The sequence below is a fragment of the Salvelinus alpinus genome, chromosome 2 (genome assembly GCF_045679555.1).
Source record: "Salvelinus alpinus chromosome 2, SLU_Salpinus.1, whole genome shotgun sequence".
Classification (NCBI taxonomy): domain Eukaryota; kingdom Metazoa; phylum Chordata; class Actinopteri; order Salmoniformes; family Salmonidae; genus Salvelinus; species Salvelinus alpinus.
In genome coordinates this window covers 60004015-60022479 of record NC_092087.1, presented here as the reverse complement: position 1 = coordinate 60022479, position 18465 = coordinate 60004015, and the positions used below count along the sequence as shown (strand labels likewise).

The 18465-nt window shown below is 41.8% G+C and overlaps 1 long non-coding RNA gene across 1 annotated transcript; it reads right to left on the bottom strand.

Annotated features, from left to right (window-relative positions):
• Nucleotides 1–6794: 6794 nt before the first annotated feature.
• On the bottom strand, nt 6795–12309 carry LOC139565909 (uncharacterized). The gene is made up of 2 exons (XR_011673004.1): nt 11840–12309; nt 6795–10568 (listed from the first exon to the last, which is right to left on the bottom strand). It is a non-coding gene; the product is annotated as an uncharacterized lncRNA (long non-coding RNA).
• Nucleotides 12310–18465: the final 6156 nt, after the last annotated feature.

Below are 18465 nucleotides of genomic sequence, written 5' to 3'. Positions count from 1 at the left end.
GTCGACAAAGTACTGGAGCATGTCTGTAATCCGTTACAGGATAAGATTTTTGAATCCCTCTGTCAGTGGTTAGTGACAACTTCTACCTACTCCAGTCGACCAACGACAAGATGCATACCAGCCATTCCCTGATGTCTGATTCAAACAAATCTGGGCTGGTCAATCTGACCATTTTTTCTCAATGATGGTTTTGTGTAAATTTGTCAAATCTGAGTGAAATTACTGCAGATCTTTCCCTTCCTCTCAACTCCAATCAGAAGTCCATTTCTGTTTGATGATAACTGATAGCTCACCAGGCACATTCGCCTTTCCTTGCAGCATAAGTGGGGGTTAAGTGATCTCTCGCTGCCTGCTACTCCTGGAGCTGCTGTATAACGGAGGTGACTCAGTGTGTGGTCATTCCCTTGATGTGGGTCTGTTTATGTCAACAACGAGTGAGTCAACTCAATTCTGCTTTCAGCTCTGTGCTCTCTCGCTGCCTGCTACTCCTGGAGCTGCTGTATAACGGAGGTGACTCAGTGTGTGGTCATTCCCTTGATGTGGGCCTGTTTATGTCAACAACGAGTGAGTCAACTCAATTCTGCTTTCAGCTCTGTGCGCTCTCCCCAGTCCCTCTGCTGTTCTAACCACAGGCACACAGAGAAAGATTCAAGCTTGAACTTTCCTCCAGATCCCCAGCCAAACCGGGAACTGTCTCTCTCACCCTCCCTACCCCATTTGTGTAACTCCAACAGCACTAATCCTTTGGGAATTTTTAGCTCGATTCGTGATTCAGCACTCTCGGAGCACCTGTCAATGGAACCTATTGTGATTCCTTCACCAGTATTATGTTATGATTAAAAAAGTGGGTGTGCGTGTCATTGCTCGTGCCTTGTGTTGGCACCATATTGAGTTTCTTGTGGCCAGTGCATCTGTTTGTCTATTGTGGCTGATTTCTCGGATATCCTCACAGTAGCTAAGTTACTTAAACAACGTTATTGTACATTTCCCATCATCCAATCAAGTATTTTTTTATAGCATCAGTGGAAATGATATCATATGAAACTGGCTATTCTTCCTTTGTTCATTCAATGGAGATGCATTCATTAAAATAGCACAGCTTCACTTATCGACACGGCTTGAATAGGACAACCATCTTCACTCAGCAGCGGACAACCGTGCTGAGAACAACAACACTACGAAGAACAACACCACCATACTGAGTCCTCTTGCTACTGTACAGTGCCTTAGGAAAATATTCAGTCCGCTGGCCTTTTTCCACATTTTGTTAGGTTACAACCTTATTTCAATTGATTCAATTGCTAAATTTTTTCTCATCAATCTGCACACAATACCCCATAATGACAAAGCAAAAACTGGATTTTAGAAATGTTTGCTAATTTATAAAAAATATAAAACTGAAATATCACATTTACATAAGTATTCAGACCCTTGACTCCTACTTTCTTGAAGCACCTTTGGCAGCGATTACAGCCTAGAGTCTTCTTGGGTATGACGCTACAAGTTTATTTGAGTGATTAATCCCATTCTTCTCTGCAGATCCTCTCAAGCTCTGTCAGATTGGATGGGGAACATTGCTGCACAGCTATTTTCAGGTCTCTCAAGAGATGTTCGATCGGGTTCAAGTCCAGGCTCTGGCTGGGCCACTCAAGGACATTCAGAGACTTGTCCCAAAGCCACTCCTGCGTTGTCACATCCCCACAGCGCAATGCTGCCACCACCACGCTTCACCGTATGGATGGTGCCAGGTTTCCTCCAGACGTGACGCTTGGCATTCAGGCCAAAGAGTTCAATCTTGGTTTCATTAGACCAGAGAATCTTGTTTCTCATGGTCAGAGTCTTTTGAGTGCCTTTTGGCCAACTCCAAGCGGGCTGTCATGTGCCTTTTACTGAGGAGTGGCTTCCATTTGGCCACTCTACCATAAAGGCCTGATTGGTGGAGTGCTGCTGAGATGGTTGTTCTTCTGGAAGGTTCTCCCATCTCCACAGAGGAACTCAAGACTCTGTCAGGATGACCATCGGGTTCTTGGTCACCTCCCTGACCAAGGCCGTTCTCCACTGATAGCTCAGTTTTGCCGGGCGGCCAGCTCTAGGAAGAGTCTTGGTGGTTCCAACCCTTTTCTATTTAAGAATTATGGAGGCCACTGTGTTCTTGGGGATCTTAATGCTGCAGCAATTTTTTGGAACCCTTCCCCAGATCTGTGCTTCGACACAATTCTGTTTTGGAGCTCTACGGACAATTCCTTCGACCTCATGGCCTGGTTTTTGCTCTGACATGCGCTGTCAACTGTGGGACCTTTTATATAGACAGGTGTGTGCCTTTCCAAACCATGTCTAATCAATTGCATTTACCACAGGTGGACTCCAATCAAGTTGTAGAAACATCTCAAGGATGATCAATGGAAACAGGATGCACCTGAGCTCAATTTCTGGTCTCATAGCAAAAGGTCTGAATACTTATGTAAATACGGTATTCCTATTTTTTTCATTTTTATTACATTTGCGAACATTTCTAAGAACCTCTTTTCACTTTGTCGTTATGGGGTATAGTGTGTAGATTGCTGAGTAAAAAAATAAATAAGGCTGTAACGTAACAAAATGTGGAAAAAGTCAATGGGTCTGAATACTTTCCGAAGGCACTGTACCTGAGGAGTTAAAATCCTTAACTTTTTCCTCAGTGCGGGCCTCCAGAGTGGTGCAGCTGTCAAAGGCTCTGCACTGCAGTGCTAGAGGCGTCACTACAGTTCGGGGTTCAATCCCGGGCTGTGTCACAGCCTGCCGCGACCTGGAGACCAATGAGGCGGCACACAATTGACCCAGCGTCGTCTGGGTTAGGGGAGGGTTTAGCCGGCCGGGATGTCCTTGACCCATTGCGCTCTAGCGACTCATGGGCTGGGCGCATGCACGCTGACATGGTCGCCAGTTGGACAGTGTTCCCTTCGACATATTGGTGTTGCTGGATTCCAGGTTAAGCGAGCAGTGTGTCAAGAAGCAGTGCGGCAGACCTTCTCTTCGTCCGCAGCGATGGGACAAGACTGTAACTACAATTGGATATCACGAAATTGGGGAGAAAATATACATATACAGCACCAGTCAAAAGTTTGGACACACCTACTCATTCAAGGGTTTTCTTTTTTCTACAGTGTAGAATAATAGTGAAGACATCAAAACTAGGAAATAACACATGGAATGATGTAGTAACCAAAAAAGTGTTAAACAAATGAAAATATGTTTTATATTTGAGGTTCTTCAAAGTAGCCTTGATGACAGCTTTGCACACTCTTGGCATTCTCTCAACCAGCTTCATGAGGTAATCACCTGGAATGCATTTCAATTAGCAGGTGTGCCTTGTTAAAAGTTCATTTGTGGAATTTCTTTCCTTAATGTGTTTGAGCATCAGATGTGTTGTGACAAGGTAGGGGTGGTATACAGAAGATAGCTCTATTTGACCAAGTCCATATTATGTCAAGAAAAGCTCAAATACTGTAAGAAAAGAGAAATGACAGTCCATCATTACTTTAAGACATGAAGGTCAGTCAATACAGAACATTTCAAGAACAAATTTGAGATTTTTGGTTCCAACCACCGTGTCTTTGTGAGACGAGTAGGTGAACGGATGTTCTCTGCATGTGTGGTTCCCACCGTGAAGCATAGAGGTGTGAGGGTGCTTTGCTGGTGACACTGTCAGTGATTTATTTACAATGCTAGATACACTTAACCCTCATGGCTACCACAGCATTCTGCAGCGATACGCCATCCCATCTGGATTGCGCTTAGTGGGACTATCATTTGTTTTTCAACAGGACAATGATCCAACACACCCCCAGGCTGTGTAAGGGCTATTTTACCAAGAAGGAGAGTGATGGAGTGCTGCATCAGATGACCTGGCCTCCACAATCACCCGACCTCAACCCAATTAAGACGGTTTGGAATGAGTTGGACCGCAGAGTGAAGGAAAAGCAGCCAACAAGTGCACATCATATGTGGGATACCCTTTAAGACTGTTGGAATAGCATTCCAGGTGAAACTGGTTGAGAATGCCAAGAGTACGCAAAGCTGTCATATATTTTGATTTGTTTTTAACACTTTTATGTTACAACATGATTCCATATGTATTTCATAGTTTTGACATCTTCACTATTATTCTACAATATGTAAAATAGTACAAATGAAGAAAACTCTTGAATGACTAGGTGTGTCCAAACTTTTGACTGGTACTGTATATATAAATACTTTTTCCTCAGTTACCAAAGATGTATTTTGAGCTTTTACATTTGAAACCATCTAAAGGGGTGCAGCACAATGAGAAAATGTATAGATTACAGTCGGAGTGATAAACTTGATTGCCGAATGACAATATGAGCGTGTAATCTTAGGTCAACGATTTAATATCATCATTTCTGTCACAGATTAACATAATGAAGTTAACAATGGAGGCATCTGTCTCAGCTGGGGTATTCCCACCTAACAGCCTTTGTAAAGGAAACAATATAGTGTCATGAAATGTGATCTTTCTTTTAGCGCTTTGGGTGTCAATTAAAAAAATTGACACTGTTTTCAAAATGGCGATCTTGACAGCGAGACTTTCAAAGGACCATATATGATCTGACCGTTAATCCTTAATTTCCTGCTTTATTGTTGCTGTATGAATCATCTGACCGTTAATACATCATTTCCTGCTTTATTGTTGCTGTATGAATCATCTGACCTGTTAGTCTTTATCACAACAACAAGTCCTCTGGAGGTGAAACGCCACTCTCACTCACTCTCGCTGTCTCTCTTTGTCTCTGTCTCTATTGCTGTATGTGTGTACTCTTTCTCGCTTTCTATGATGATATTGAGTCAGACAGAAAGGCTAAACTACCCCTTCTCCCTACCTGCCTGAAAACTACACTGGTCAATCACCACCTTCCGGAGACACCTGAAACCCCACCTCTTTAAGGAATACCTAGGATAGGATAAAGTAATCCTTCTAACCCCCCCCCCCCCCCCCTTAAAAGAGTTAGATGCACTATTGTAAAGTGGTTGTTCCACTGGATATCATAAGGTGAATGCACCAATTTGTAAGTCGCTCTGGATAAGAGCGTCTGCTAAATGACTTAAATGTAAATGGTCAAATGCTTCTATTGTGACTGTTTATTGTCCAATATGAACACACCCATGCTTATTACTCTGTGTAGACCTGTTTGTGATATGTGCTGTACACACATTTTATTGCGAGTTAGATTGTCAAGTCAATGTTTATTTTTGAATGAACTCATCTGAATTTAATTGGGACGGGGCAGGAAACGAGAGTATTTTTGCTTCTGTTGTCATCATTGTCTTTGTCATGGTGCGGTCACTAGCAACCTCCGATCGGATGGAACCGATGAGCAAGCTAACCCTCTTACTGGAAGAAGCCTTGGCAGTGGTACGCACTGTGACACATAATTGATGACAGAGTGACTGTGTCCCAGATTGGATCAGTTAAGATTTTGGGAAAGGAAGGGCAAGAGGTGTCGGAGAGAGCCCAGTCCACATGAAAAAATACTATAGTACTTACTGTAATATACTGTAGTGTCTTTGTGGCCATTACTGTTGTGTTTACTGTATTGCTTTTCTTTTATTGACTTTGACATAGCAATGGGGGCTTTCTCCTTGAGGAAACCTCTATACTTGGCATGTAGGTTTCTCTTGGGATACGGGGAATGGGCAGGGTATACAATATGCAAGTTAAATATTAGCATATCAATATAGTATGTAGTATAATATTCTAAAGTATACTACAATTTAATACAGTGCACTGCATAACTATAAAGTAAGTACTGTAGTATTCTAAAGTAAACGTAGGTATTGTTTTCATGTAGGTATGAGGGTGTTAACCAGGATTATTTTCATAAATAAAATGATCTTATTCATGGTATGATTTCCAGCTTTCCACCATGCATGATATGTCAGATCTTTTAATGGCTAAATATTTACAGTACAACATATAAATTGTGTTTGTGATTGTCATTGCACAGTAGAGTAATATGGATAAATAATTGCCATTATTTGCAAAGTTGTCATGGTACACATGCATTTATTTGTAGGCCACAGTATATACTATAGTACACTATGGTAGAATTCTTTATGGGACAGTCTATTGTAATGTAGTTCAACATTTTCAATAGCGACTCCACAAGACACCGAAATCTGTGGACATCCAAAACAATAAATGTAATTTCAAAATGTAGTTGCTTTCTCAAAACATAAATACATTCATTTATACTGTCAAAATTGCAAATACATTCAACAAAAGAACACGACTGCCTGCAAAAAGATGAAGACAACCATGTTTATCTCTTGAGTCCAAGCAGACAAAAGAAAATCCCAGTAGATCAATGCATTTTCTTTGACATAATTTACTCATGATAATCGAAATGGAAAGTACAACTATCCAAAGGTGCAGAGTTATGTGCTATTACCCTCTTTTTATGCATATTTCGCCAAACATCAAATTCAATATTCCTGATAATCAAAAATACAAATAATCAGGATTCATTCATCAGTATCAAAATCGAATTCCATGTATTGAATACAAAGGATGGTTTGCTCAGAATTTTTGGGACTTTCCATTGGTGCACAGGAACACATTCAAGAAAATAAATAAGGAAAGGTGAATAGACTGGAGGAACACAACTGATAGTAATGTATAGGCCTAAATCCACACCAAAGCAAAGCTCTTTACAGTTTTTCTCAATTGCGTACAAACATTTCTTGGAGCAATGTTTTTACGTTCTCAAGATACAGAACTCTGTAGCCTTTTGTGAAACAATAAATGCATTTTCTAAATGTAGTTGCCTTCTCAAAACAAATACATTCATTGAAACTAAACTCCCCACAAAGGGCTTTATTACAGACAAAAATACTCAGTTTCATCAGTTGTCCAGGTGGCTGGTCTCAGACGATCCCGCAGGTGAAGATGCCGATGCGGAGGTCCTGGGCTGGTGTGGTTACACATGGTCTGTGGTTGTGAGACCGGTTGGACATACTGCCAAATTCTCTAAAACAACATTGGAGGTGGCTTACCATAAAATTAGAAATTACCATAAAATTATCTAGCAACAGCTCTGGTGGACATTCCTGCAGTCAGCATACCAATTACACGATCCCTCAAAACTTGAATCATCTCTGGCATTGTGTTGTGACAAAACTGCACATTTTAGAGTGGCCTTTTATTGTCCCCAGCACAAGGTGCACCTGTGTAATGATCATGATGTTTAATCAGCTTCAGCTCTGGGTGCCAGCCGGTTACCGCGATGCATATTACTGCCTAAACCGAGTGAGGCTCATTGTGACAGAAGTACCCCCAAGGGGTGCATAAACATGGTGGTGTTAACCCAAAGTTCTGGTGTCAAAATTGTTGCGTCTCCCACAGGTGGGTTCAATGAAGTGTCCCTTCTCCAGTGTTACACACATGTGTTACAGTGCCTTTGGAAAGTATTCTGACCCCTTGACTTTTTCCAGATTTTGTTACGTTACAGCCTTATTCTAAAGTTGATTATTATTTTATATTTTTCTCGACAATCTACACAAAATAACCCATATTGTGTGTACATTGATCGTGTTCAAGTCCAGGCTCTGGTTTGGCCACTCAAAGACATTCAGAGACTTGTCCCGAAGCCACTCCTGCGTTGTCTTGGCTGTGTGCTTAGGGTCGTTGTCTTGTTGGAAGGATAACCTTCGACCCAGTCTGAACTCCTGAGCACTCTGGAGCAGATTTTCATCAAATATCTCTGTACTTTGCTAGGTAAATTTTTTCCTCGATCCTGACTAGTCTTGCAGTCCCTGCCGCTGAAAAACATCTCCACAGCATGATACTGCCACCACCATTCTTCACAGTAGAGATGGTGACAGGTTTCCTCCAGACGTGACACTTGGCATTCAGGCCAAAGAGTTAAATCTTGGTTTCATCAGACCAGAGAATCTTGTTTCTCATGGTCTGAGAGTCTTTTGGGTGCCTTTTGGCAAACTCCAAGTGGGCTGTCAGGTGGCATTTACAGAGTGGCTTCCGTCTGGCCACTCTACCATAAAGGCCTGATTGGTGGAGTGCTGCTTTGATTGTTATACTTCTCGATGGTTCTCGCATCTCCACAGAAGAACTCTAGAGCTCTATCAGAGTGACCATCGTGTTCTTGGTCTCCTCCCTGACCAAGGCCCTTCTCCCCCGATTGCTCAGTTTTGCCGGGTGGTCAGCTCTAGGAAGAGTCTTGGTGGTTCCAAACTTCTTCCATTTAAGAATGATGGAGGCCACTGTGTTTTTGGGGACCTTCAATGCTGCAGAAATGTTATTGGTTCCCTTCCCCAGATCTGTGCCTCGACACAATCCTGTCTCTGAGCTCTACGGACAATTCCTTCGACCTCATGGCTTGGTTTTTGCTCTGACATACACTGTCAACTGTGTGCCTTTCTAAATCATGTCCAATCAATTGATTTTACCACAGGTGGACTCCAATCAAGTTGTAGAAACATCTCAAGGATGATCAATGGAAACAGGATGCACCTGAGCTCATTTTTGAGTCTCATAGCAAAGGGTCTGAATACATACAGTTGAAGTCGGATGTTTACATACACTTAGGTTGGATTCATTAAAACTCGCTTTTCAACCACCCCACAAATTTCTTGTTAACAAACTATAGTTTTGGCAAGTCAGTTAGGACATCTACTTTGTGCATGACGCAAGTGATTTTTCCAACAATTGTTTACAGACAGATTATTTCACTTATAATTCACTGTATCGCAATTCCAGTGGGTCAGAAGTTTACCTACGCTAAGTTGACTGTGCCTTTAAACAGCTTGGAAAATTCCAGAAAATTATGTCATGGCTTTAGAAGCTTCTGATAGGCTAATTGACATCATTTGAGTCAATTAGAGCTGTGTACCTGTGGATGTTATTCAAGGCCTGCCTTCAAACTCAGTGCCTCTTTGCTTGACATCATGGGAAAATCAAAAGAAATCAGCCAATAACTCAGAAAAAAAAAACTCAATAAGTCTGGTTCATCCTTGTAAGAAATTTCCAAATGCTTGAAGGTACCAGGTTCATTTGTACAAACAATAGTACGCAAGTATAAACACGATGGGACCACGCAGCCGTCATACCGCTCAGGAAGGAGACGTGTTCTGTCTCCTAGAGATGAACGTACTTTGGTGCGAAAAGTGCAAATCAATCCCAGAACAACAGTAAAGGACCTTGTGAAGATGCTGGAGGAAACGGGTACAAAAGTATCTATATCCACAGTAAAATGAGTCCTATATCGACATAACCTGAAAGGCCGCTCAGCAAGGAAGAAGCCACTGCTTTAAAAAGCTAGACTACGGTTTGCACCCGACTTTATTTTAAGAATGTGAAATGTCAGAATATTAGTAGAGAGAATGATTTCTTTCAGCTTTCATGTCTTTCATCACATTCCCAGTGTGTCAGACGTTTACATACACTCAATTAGTATTTGGTAGCATTGCCTTTAAATTGTTTAACTTGGGTCAAACGTTTCGGGTAGCCTTCCACAAGCTTCCCACAATAAGTTGGGTGAATTTTGGCCCATTCCTCCTGACAGAGCTGGTGTAACTGAGTCAGGTTTGTAGGCCTCCTTGCTCACACATGCTTTTTCAGTTCTGCTCACAAATTTTCTAGGGGATTGAGGTCAGGGCTTTATGATGGCCACTCCAATACCGTGACTTTCTTTTCCTTAAGCCATATTGCCACAACTTTGGAAGTATGCTTGGGGTCATTGTCCATTTGGAAGACCCATTTGCGGCCAAGCTTTAATCCCAGTAGATCTATAGATTTTCTTTGCAGTCACTAAATCACGATGATCAAAATTGGAAATACAACTATCAAAAGGTATCAGCACAATGCAACTCAATGTATTCAATGTCAAGGCTGGTCTGCTCGGAGACTTTCCATCGGCAAGCAGAAACACAATCCCCAATAGAAATAAGAAAAGGTGAATACCAGTGGAGGAACAGGACTCATATGAATGTAATGTAGACCTCAATCCGCACTAAAGCAAAGGTCTGTAATGGAAAGTCACAATGTTGGAGAGGAAGTAATTCAACTTCATTCTCTGCATCTCTGCATATCCACAATGTTATAAAAAAAACATTAAAATGACACACTCCCCATTGCCTGGCTCTTTCCTTATCTTATAACTGATAAAGCCATTTTCAATTTTGTGCAGTATTATTTACTGATTTCGGTAAACAGTGAACAGATTTGCAACCCTTTCTCTTCTGGTGAAAACAATGTGTTAATATTCTGTGAACAAAACACTTTACAGTGAATTTTGTTTTCATTGATGACAATTGTATTTAACGTTTTGCAAAAGTGGGTTTAAGATATGCAATCGAGGTACAAAGGCAAGAACATGATCAGACATTCTGCAAATGTATTTAAGCATGTGATCATTGTTCTGCTGTAGATACGTTCAACCACAGTTCCAAAGAATGCTTGTACGCGATTGAGAAAAACTGTAATAGAAAGTCACAATGTTGGAGATGACTTAGGAGTAACCCAACTTCCTTCTCTGCATCTCTGCATGTCTGGAATACTGTAAAAAAAAATCATAACAATTAGACAGTCCCCATTGCCTAGATCTTTCCATATATTAACTATCAGTTTGAAAAACGTTAACTATCAGTTTGAAAAACGAGATACATCCTCTGTCTTGGACTTTATCCAGTGTGACAAATGAGAAGGTCATGAACTTTTCTCAGTCAATTTATTTCTCTGTAAGATTGCGTAGGCACGCCAGATGAAACATTTTCATGAGTGCTGTGATAATACTTGAGGCTTAATAAACGTGATTTACGTTATCAAATCATTGAGGTGGCCACGTCTCCTCAACCAGATAAAACGGCTTTATGTTCAGTGGACTGTACAAATCAGGACGGAAACCGTTCCGGCTTCCTCCAGTCCAGACACAAAGTCAACAGAAGCAGCACTTTGTGGCAGTACTTCCCGCCAAATCTCTGCCTGCCCCGTGCTTTTCTGTCCACCCTCACCATGGTAACCGGCCACCTTGTGTTGCTCCGAGCCACGTGAGGGGCCTTCCTTTTGAAACGAAGCTGAAAACTCGCTACTTATCCTGAGGCAATTGATTCTGGCATGTCCCCCGCATAGAGAGCTCCATTGTGTGCCCATTTGAAATGGCTGTTTTCTTTGACTTTAGGGAGACTCTAAAAAGAGTGCACAAAGCACAGTTAAAGTCTGTTTATAAGAGATTGTGGTTTTGGTGTCATGTCTTGGTTTAGCCGCTAGATGCCCTCATAATGTTAGTCTGGAGGTGTTTTGTAGCTGTCAGCTTAGCACTGTCAATGACCTGGCCGTGGCACGTATAGCCCTATGACGTTTATTAATGTGGACCAAAAAGCAATGAGACACGTCAGACAGGATTCGTTAAAAGCAATCAATCGGCCATTGAAAGGACCATATTATCACAGATAGAACTATGAGACAGATATTTCACCGGATGCACAAATGTGAAGCATCCACTTGCCGTTTCCACTCACTACCAAATACGGTAGTGAGAGAAAGCCCACTGGCCGGCAGTGGGAGAAGATGGAAAGATGCATTTTGGCCGACATTCTGCCAATTTTCTCAGTGATGAAACATTGGATTTCAATACAGTTTTTTGTTCCCAAAACTAAAATATGTTATGAACAGAGTGGACTACGTATTGCAGACTTCAACCTTTCCAAAACCTTTAAAAAAAATCATATTTAGAAGAAGTGCAAAGGCGAATTGAGTTATTGCACAAGCGCACTACACAGAGCAGGCGTTCCCTAACAGAAATATGGAGATGTATGCTAGAATGCCCACCTCCTTGCTTGTTCTGCCCGCTATGACTCATTTCTTCCCATTGGAAACAACAGGCTGTGGTCTATCTTGGTTTAGTTGTAAAAAATTGTTGATATTATTCTGCCAGCCTTTTTGGTTCAATTCCAGACCCGGTATCTCTTTGTTTTTCTTTGTTTCTGTCCCAGTGCTCGTGTTATCTTGCAAGGGTTTTCAAATGTAAGATTGAGGAGGGTTGTGTTCGGTCACGCCCCATGGCCTCAATGACCTTTTGTACTTTAATGTGCTGGTTTATGGTAGGAGAAAGCCCGGGAAGCTGTAGCCAATAGGAGGCCAGCACTGGGGGAACTAGCAGCTGGGCGAGAATTCCTGGCTGCTGTACAGTTCTGACAAAGGGAGGAACTGTTTCCCGCCAGCTCTATGCAAATCCCCGGAGTTCTGCCAGGGACACATTCTTCCGAGCGCGCCCTCTTCCTCCGAACCGGGAGGGGGAAGGAAAGAGACAGATCAGGAACCCCAAAGTCGGAGTAGAGCAATTTTGTAACTCCTGCCTCCTCAGACGTTTCCGGTTTCCTGGCGTTATTTGGTCTGTTTAAATTTTATGAATGGCCGTGCAGAGCACTGTGCAGAGCATCTGATAATGGACTTATTATTCACTGTTACATTTTAGTCATTAATCCGACTTGTATTATAGTGGATTGTAATCACTGACGTTATATTAACGGTTTTCCACATTGTTCTGTATCATTGCTGAATTAACACGGCTATTATAGTTTGTGGTTGCATGCTTAGACCCTTCTCCCCAAATCTGTCATTCTGCCCCTGAACAAGACAGTTAACCCACCGTTCCTAGACCGTCATCGAAAATAAGAATTTGTTCTTAACTGACTTGCCTAGTTAAAAAAAGGTGAAATAAAATAGAAACTGCCTAGACATCGAAATGGAGCGTTTACTTGCTTTTTGTCATTTAGCCACAGTTTCCCTCAGTTTTCTACACTCCAAAACAGAATGTGCACAAAAACAAAGAAGCACTGACTCTATGACATGAAGAAAACAAAGCTCAACCAGCCCCAAGATAGTCAGTCGTAGTTTGTTGTGAAAAGCACATGTGCAGCCCAAGTCACACCTCCCTGAATGACAACCTGATCACTATCTGTCCTCCTCTGCAAGTTGCACTGCCTTTCCCTCCCGCTCCTCCCACCCCCTCCTCCTCATTCTCTCTTTCTCTCGCTCCCTCCTCCTTATCATTGGGCTGTCTGTCAACACTCCCACCACTTTCCCACCAGTTGAGCAGCACGTGAGCGCTCCCAGGTGTGGCCTCCACACACACGGATAAGGTCGGCCCCTCAGAGGCCCCTCTCTCTTCCCTCATGCTGTTGCCTTCAGGGCTCAACAAGAGAGACAGTGCTTAACATAAACCACCCCCCCACCCCTCTAACCCCAAGGGCCTTTTCAGTGAATCAAGGATTTACAAATGCTAAAACCACTCTTCCCTTCCACCTCCCTACACAGCCATATCTAAGACAGAATGTGGTCAAATGACAGTGCTGTTGGGTCATTTTGAATGACAGTCATCATAGGTGAAGCTGGAGTGGCTCCACTGATATACAGTGCCTTCAGAAAGTATTCACACCCCTTTACGTTTTCCATATTTTGTTGTGGAAAAAGTGGATTAAATTGAGATTTTGTGTCACACAATATCCCATAATGTCAAAGTGGAATTATATTTTTAGAAATGTTTACACATGAATTAAAAATGAAAATCTGAAATGTCTTGAGTCAACCCTTTTGTTATGGCAAGTCTAAATAAGTTCAGGTGTAAAAATCTGTTTAAAAGTAACTTTAGTTGCATGGACTAATAATAGTGTTTAACATGATTTTTTAAATGACTACCCCATCTCTGTACCCCACACATACAATTAATTATCTGTAAGGTCCCTAAGTCGAATTTCAAGCACAGATTCAACCACAAAGACCATAGTTTTTCCTATGGCTCACAAAGTAGGGCATCTATTGGTAGATGGGTATTAAAAAGCATACATTGAATATCCCCTTTGGGCATGGTCAGTTATTAATTAAGTTGGTGTATCAATACACCCAGTCACTACAAAGATACAGGCACCCTTCCTAAATCAGTTGCCGGAGAGGAAGGAAACCACTCAGGGATTTCTCCATGAGGCCAATGGTTATTTTAACAGTCAGTATCTCCACAGAGTGAAAAGACGGAAGCCTGTACAGAATAAAAAATATAAGTAAAACTTCAAAAAAAAAAGGCAAAAAATGTACTTTATGTCCTGAATACATAGCGTTATGTTTGGTGCAAATCCAACACAACACATCACTGAGAACCACTCTTCATATTTTCAAGAATGGTGGTGGCTGCATCGTGTTATTTTTTAAATATTTTTTATTTAACTATGCTTGAGAGTTTATTAGGATACAAATAAATGGAATAGAGCTAAGCACAGGCAAAAAATCATAGAGGGAAACTTGGTTCAGTCTGCTTTCCAATAGACACTGGGAGACAAATTCACCTTTCAGCAGAACAATAACCTAAAATATGCCCTGGAGTTGCTTACCAAGATGACATTGAATGTTCCTGAGTGGCCTAGTTACAGTTTTGACTTCAATTGCCTTTAAAATCTATGGCAAGACTTGATAATGTGCAAATATTGTACAATCCAGGTGTACAAATATCTTCGAGACTTGCCCAGAAAGACTCACAGCTGTAATCACTGCCAAAGGTGCTTCTACAAAGTATTGACATAGGTGTGAATACTTATGTAAATTAGATATTTCTGTATTTCATTTTCAAGAAATGTGCAAACATGAAGAAAAAAATATTTTTTTCACTTTGTAATTATGGGGTATTGTGTGTGGGCCAGTGACACAACATTTAATCAAATTTAAATTCAGGCTGTAAGACATTTTTTGGGGGGAAAAGGTCAAGGGGTGTGAATACTTTCTGAAGACACTGTATGTGATTTTCTGTTCTAAGAAAGATTATGACACAATGATTGCCTGATGATCTTCCTTCTGCTTTCCTGAATTTTCCAATACCTCTATAATGCATTTCAATCACTTGAAAGCGTACTTAATTCATACTTAAATTTGGCATTACCTGATTTGACGTATCTTTGTGTGATTTTTAAGGTCAGATTCAAAAGTGTGTGTTGTGTGTGAGAGAGAGAGAGAGAGAGAGAGAGAGAGAGAGAGAGAGAGAGAGAGAGAATAAGAGTGTGAGGGTTGAAGGGAAATTATGAAACACGGAGAGACAGGAAATTTACATTATTTCATGAGTGTTTTTCTTTCTTTATTGTTAACATTTTGGGCTCATCCATGAGTACATTCCACTGTGTAGGCCTAATGACAATTGCCGAATATCATTTTATGGTGTTTGTAACAGATGTCTCTTTCCATTCATCAAATGGTGGGTGTCCTGTTTTGATGCTGGAATTATGGAGTGGATGAAGGTCCACAGGCAGCCTTCTTTTGAAGTGATTTTTTTTAACAATAAGATGTAATACATTTGTACTGTTAAATGACATGTCTACTATTAGGCCCATAAAGTTTTTGCATGCACGTGCAAGTGTGTGCACCCAATAGAGGCTTTTGGGCTAAGACCCAAATATCCTCAAATCCTTGCAACGCCCCTGGATCTAGCTATATGCTACAATCCAAAATGAATGGTAAAGATAAGTACCATATCCTTTCCAGATTTTCTGTGTTTATCTTCTCCATTCATTTAGGGTTGAGGTAAAAAAATATATAAAAAGTTTTATTGTCACATACACCAGATAGGTGCAGTGAAATGTATTGTTTTACAGAGTACTATGGCACCCGTGGAATGTTCACCTTGTCGGCTCAGATATTTGAACCAGCAACCTTTCGGTTACTGGTCCAATGCTCTAACCACTAGGATACCTACTGCGCTAGAATAGCATAACAGCTCACAATGTCTTTGGACTCATCTTGACTTAATACTACTTTGGATATCTGAAAACATCTGACGATCATTTGATTGTGGTATGTAATGTCCCTTTAACCCTCCCAGACGAGGTGGAAAGAAGCTGGAAGTGACACTGTACTCCAGAGACACAGTAAACTCCATATGGCCGCTCTCCTCCCCTCCCCTTCTGCTCTGTCTCCCCATTGCTACATGGCTTCTGTAATGTTCTTGTTTCTGTTGAGGGTTAAGAAGACACTACAGCTGCATGGCTAGGTTGCTACATCCAAAGCAGCAGCAGCAGCCAGGGCGCGGGGGGCTGTGAGCAGGGCGGCCCTTTACCAGAAACGGAGCTTAGTCATAAACCTCAGACGCCCTCCAGGACTGCGCTGGCGGTCTTCCGAGTGGAGGAGGAGGAGGAGGAGGAGGGAGCCAGGCAGAATGGCCCTGTCATTACAGAACATATTGACATATGAAGAGACACCTACACATACTGTACATGCAGTATGTACACACACACCCACACACACATGAGTATAAAGAGAACCGGTGCAGTGCAGGCATAAGCAGGGCTCTAAAGTGAGACTAAATATTTTGCTGTGTGACCAGGAGCTTTACTTTGAGAGCACTGTGGGACTATGAAAAAAATCTCCCATATAATAATTGTTGTAATGATAAGGTTTTGCTGTACCGTTGTTTCCAAGTGCCCTAGAGAAACAAGCGAATGATTCGTTAGCATCATGGTTACTCCATTACTACATGGAAAACGGCTTGCTTCTATTTTCTGGTGCTCCTAAATTTCATGTGGTACTCCTAAATTGGGAGTACCAGTGCTACCAAGATTTCATTTTCCTTTTCTTTCAACTCAGACTGGCACTGTATTTGAACCATCTGTCATAATGCCAACATAAGGCTGTCAAGAGATTAACATTACACATGTCATTAGGAGTCACAACAGACTTCAATTGTATTATTGGAGAGAAATAATCATATCTAGCAATGTTTGTTTGGGCAGGTCATTTTGATGTCTAATCTAATTCCTCAGAACTCATTTGATCCTCTTCACTGAGCTCAAACCCCAATCCAGTGCAGAGTCACATTATGGCTATGTCAAACATGACCTCGCAATGGATCAGAGAGAGCAAACAGAATGACTGACTTACTGACTGTTCTCTCTCTGATGTCGCCCGTGTGTCTCTGGCCGCTTGGCGCCTGGTCTGCTAGCTCTGGACCTGGGAACCCCAGGGAAAGTGAACAGACGGTGTTTGTTCACCCCCATGATGCCAGCTAACGGGGCACTCTAATCTCTATTTCCAACCACTGGCATTCTCCCGTTTCCGTAGAACCAAAGAAGCCGAGCGCGTTTGAAGTGGGATACGGCAGAGTTAAACAAGGGGTTAATCATTAACGCTTCTTCAGAAGACCGCATGTCCAACAGGTCCAAACGACTGCGGTTGGTGGACCCACTCGACCCCCCCCCCCCCCCACACCCCTCATTCCGCTTAGCCTTGGAGTAGCTTCTTGATCCAACTGCACATTTAGTCCGTTGGTGAATCCGAGTTGTGACTGTATGTTTTTACTAACCTGGTCAACCAGACTGACCGCTGTGGTCATCTTTATATCACTTCAAGTCTTTGTCTGGTTCACAAGCTTTTACAGGTTTTCATCAGCTTTTTAAAATGATTTTAAAAACAATTACCTGCTCCTCTTATCAACACTGAATCTCAGTTAGGTGTGCAGGGGCCAGTTGGTGAGTAAGGTGTGGAATAAAATTTAACAATTGGAATGGGGGATTTGAAATAGAAAATCATAAAGTTCTCTGGCACTTAGCGGATCCATTTTTTATTATGTAGTTCAAACAGTTAAGTTTTAACAGCACGTTTATGGCACAACCCGTTGCATTGCAACACTAAGTGCAATAATGTAGTAGCGAGATGGCTTGGTTCCAAATAGAAGTGTCATTTCTGCCCCTGAATGTTCTGTAATTATGTCCAAATATCAAACGGATTCTGATGAATATCTGCCATCTAAATAAGTTTGAGCGACTGTAATAATCACTCAGACCAATGGAAAACTACCAGATAACCATCACTACATTTTCAAACTCGTGTCTGTGAGCGTTCTGGAAATGTTCTGCACGCCAGATGTCCTAAAAGGCGACCTCCACAGACGCTAATTAGCATGTACCTAACAAAGAATGCTAATAAAGTGTCAGGGGGTAGGATGTTGTGCTGTAGTCTAGTACACAAGAGCTATAAAGCTTGCAGGGTCAGGGAGTTCAATCATTTCATGTTTGTTCCACTGCTGCCTGGTCACCCTGTCGTGTTGTTATGTGTGTCCGAAGGGCACCAAGAGAGTCATGGCACTGTTCCCTGTCAGCAGCCAGCCAACTGATATCAGATGTCAAGAGGACAGCCATCAATGGATGATGAAACACAACTCCACTCCTATCAGGCCCCCTGACAACAGTCACTCCAGGCAGGCTCACCACACCTCGTATCTCCACTGACATGACATGCTTGTTGCATAATCATTTTCCATAGAATAGATTAGAGTGTCGTTGTGCAACACCTATACCGGCTGCATCGAGGTCCTGGTCTCAGATCAGTTTGTGCTGTATAACCAACTCCTATGGATACCGAGCAAACAGATCTGGTGAGACCTTTGATCATAGAACTGTCACAAATTAACAATGTTTATAATG